Below are 4,404 nucleotides of genomic sequence, written 5' to 3' on the forward strand. Positions count from 1 at the left end.
AAATGGTTAATTGCCAATTATAATTTTTTTTTTCAGTATTAGATGCTTTAAGACCATATATAGATAATGGAAAAACATTTTTATTTGATGTTGTTTGCTTGATTTTCTGTTTTTGGCATGAGCAAGACTCTCAGACTTCCAAATAAGATGTTAACTAAAGCCAATTTTCCAGAAGAAAATATAGAAAGGGAAAGAATATAACTTCTGAGTAATAAATGTATTAAGTATGGAATGTGGCTTCAGATAAAAATTTGAAGACGCTCCAGGATATTCACCCAGGTCAATATTTCTAGACCTTCTATTTTCTACCCAGAGGAAATATGTTTTATTAGTTTCTGGTTGACCAGTCGTCTGATTTCACTTTGTGTTGTCTAGAGGACTATTTGGGCTGGGATTCTTCTAGGTCAGTAGGATGGTGCTATAGAAACTTTGTTCTGGATGAACGAGATCAAGATAATTTGCCACGAAGTAGTTTGTTGATGTGACAAAGAAGAAAAAAATGAATCAACTGCATCTCATAACCTAATTTTATAATGCAAATGTCACATTTTAGAGTACAGTGGATATAACTAATTGCTTATGGCACAGGAAAAGTAATTGCAAGAGATTTGGAAGACAGGAAAATTGTTATTATACATTTTGTTCAATAGTAAGCACATGTTCAACTGTTTTTTTTTTTAATTATATGAAAGTAAAATTTGCCAAACAGATTTACAAAAAATGGCATATTATCTAAAAGTTTTTTTTTACACAGTAATATAAGGTAAAATCATTTTATGTGCTTGGTCTCTAGAGTCCCTTTTACCCTTCCTCCTCTTGAGAATTCTTTTTCTCCCTTTACTTTAATTTACAAGTTTGCTGTGTGTGCAGTCCTCAAAAAATGTGAAATGGAGCAAGAGGATGTAACAGGGAGAAGAGATCTAATAGCTAAACAGGTGCGCACAGAAAATAAATAAAAATGAGAAATCAGGCCCCTTAGGTGCTATAAAAGAAGCATTTGCTGAATAACTAATTTGGTAGCCCTTATGCCCTATGAATTATTGTTCTGATTTATCCAATCACACTAACAAACTCAATGCTCTAATTATTCTGTATGTAACATGAGAAGAAAGCAATTTCTAACTAGCCAATTATTAAAGGAAAGAAGTGATCGTTTTTCTTTGTTTTTGGTTATTTTGTTTTAGTTTCTGGCTATAATGGAGGACATATTCATGTTTAAAGAACACCTGAATTATGTCATATTTTTTAATGATGCCATATGATTAAATGTAATATGACAACTGCTTACATGTTAACTGATTATTTTTATATAATAATAATCTACATATTCTTCTCCACTTTATTCATTTACTAAAGATTTATTGAACATCTACTATGTGTATCCCTACCTGCTATATGCCAATTTATACTGGGACGACATCCATTGGAAATTTTTACAATATTTTATACCAGTCATTCTACAGAATATATTCTCCAAGTAATATCTTCCATCTCGGTCTAGTATCCTATTCTATCATTTTAGTATTCACTTTCTAAACACATGAACCATGTATAGTTAAACAAGTTAAATTTACATGTAGTTTTGTTTCACAGTTACAGTCAAGTTTTGTGTTAAGTGTATTCTATCTTTTAATCACCACAAAATCCCATTATGTACTGTTATGTACTATTATTATCCCCATATTAGAAATGATGAAATGGAAATTTGATTAAGTAACTTGCCTAACATCACACCACTAGTATATGCATTTGAAATAAGATAGCTGTAATTCAGAGAGCAATCTGTTAACCACTATTCTATGTATTATCTGGATACCAAGTTTACTAAAGATTTTTTTATATATAAACAAATAAAATCTAGTATTTACACAGGCTTTTTAATTTTCATTTTATCTCATTACCTGATTTTTTTGTCTTTTTAATTTTCTAGAGAAAAGGGGTAGAATAAAGTAATTTTCCAAAATTTTTCCTTTAAATGTGACATTTATGTAATCCATTTTCTGTGGATTTCCTAAGAAAGTAATTGCTATAGATGACTAAACTTAAAACCAAATGAGCTACATACCAAATGAACTTCAAGATATTTATTTATCTATTTAATTATATTGCCTTTTGTATTCCTTTAAATAATTTAGCCTCACATCTTTACTACATAATTTTTTCTTTTCTTTTCTTTTTCTTTACTGTTCCTTCTCATTTATATTAGGGACGTTCCTCCATTTTCCTTTTATCCTACTTATCTGGCAAAACTTTATCTCAAAAAGAATCTCCCAGTCCACTTTCCCGAAACTCAAATAAAACAGCTTAAAATTACCTGCAGGAGTCTCAAAACAGGCTTATTAATTACAACATAAATTCTTAATCACCAATCTCAAATGATGGTCACATTAGCATTAATTCTACTATTGTTCTGGTCAACTCACATTCACATCTTCCCCAACAATTTTAAATCTCTATTTTCTTTAAACCTCTGGCTGCTCTTTCCTCATTCATACTTTTAAAGGTCTTTTTAAAAGAACTCACATGATTAGGCCCAAGAACTCACATGATTAGGTCAGGCCCAAGATAATTTCTCCTTTATCGACTTCAAAGTCAATTGATTAAAGACCTTACTTAGATCTGCAAAATACTTCACCTTTGCCAAATAACTAAACCCAATAATGGGAGTTAATCTTATTATATTCATAAATTTCACTCCCCAGTGTGTGTACATAAGCGAGTGAGGACTTTGGAGGCCGTCTATAATTGCCAAGTAATACCCAAACAAATTCTGACCATCTTCATTCTATTCTTTAATGCTGAAAAAATCTTCTCAAACCCAACTTTGATCATGTTGTTCCCTAAATTAAACTCTATTTTTGCTTTCCATTGTTTTAGATATTAAAAAAGTAAGTAAACTTTTTATAGGGATTACAGTACTAGTATGGTCTGGCCCTATCTACCTCTCTGGCTATATCTTTTATTAGATTCTCTTCACTTTCTATATTTCAACCAAAATGACTTTCTTGGTTACTTTATTTATCATGTTCCGTCTCACCACAGAGATTTTGCATACCCTGATGTCTCTGCCTGGACGTGTCTTCTGTCTCTTTTCATTCAGTTATTCTGACTCATTCTCCAGATCTCACATAAAGTATCACTTCCTCAGGTTAAACTTCTCCTTCTATAGGCATTCTTTGTACTATGTACCTTTTCATAGCACTTTTCAAAGCTGAAATTTCTCTGTGTTGTGAAGTGAATATTTCTGTTTCCTCTACTAAGCAATAATTAATGATGTTTACCTTTAATATAGTATATATGGAAGTATTATGAAAGTGGTGGCATTTGCAAATTGTCATTTCCATGGTTCAGATTTTGAACAATTTAGAACAAATTGTTTAATCTTTTATAGTCATGAGGAGAAAATCATTTGAAGGCATATGAAAACATTTGAAGAAAAGATGTTTTAATTGTAGGTTTTTAAAAAAGAATTATACTCTGATGTGCTGTGAAGATTTGAGAGGCATCTTAGTATTAAAAGTCGGAGATGTAATTAAATCTAATTGAACAGATAATAGCAAAACGTAAAGCTGTAGAAACTGACACAGACCAATACAAATCTGTTTTAGTTTTAAAAAGTAATTAACCACGTTAATTTTACTCTTAATCTGATTAACTCTTCTTTATGAAACTGCATATGTACTCTCCCAAGCTAAAATTAGAATATTGATTTGAATAGGAGAAGAAATGGATAGCGGAAAGAAATTCTGCCAAATCTAATGTCTACCAAACAGATAATGTCTACCAAACAGATATTTATAGAGATATATTTTTGACTGCCTATGACTGATCCCTTCATTCACCATATTTTGCAGATTGAATTTCCTTATCTCTTAAGTTTTCAGATTCAGTGTTCTAAGAAGCAAATTCAAGACTCACCTCTGCAACCAAGCATTCTGAAAGATATAACCCTGAGTACTTTCTGCTCTCCAAGCTGTCAAACTGCCAAAGCAGTAGAGGAAGCACTCTCAACAGTCACTCATATTATTTATTTTAGAAAAGCATTTCACTAATTATAAGCTAAGGTGTTTATTTATATTAGTAGATGTGCCGAGTGATATGATTTCTTGGGGAATAAATAATATTTCTGAAACAAAGAACTATCTCCCAAACAAAATTGTTCTTAGGACACATATTAAAAATTAGAAGCCTATTATTAAATACATACACATTGAGAATTGTTATATCTTCTTGATGAATTGATTCTTTATCATTATGTAATATTTTTCTTTATCCCTAAATTACTTGCTTTGATGTCAACATTCTGTAATATCAATATAACCACTCCAACTTTCATTTGATTAGAATTTCCATGATATATCTTCTTTCCTTTTACTTTTAACCTATCCACGTTTTATATTTAAA

The sequence above is a fragment of the Pteropus medius genome, unplaced genomic scaffold, assembly GCF_902729225.1.
Source record: "Pteropus medius unplaced genomic scaffold, Ma_sr-lr_union100, whole genome shotgun sequence".
NCBI lineage: Eukaryota > Metazoa > Chordata > Mammalia > Chiroptera > Pteropodidae > Pteropus > Pteropus medius.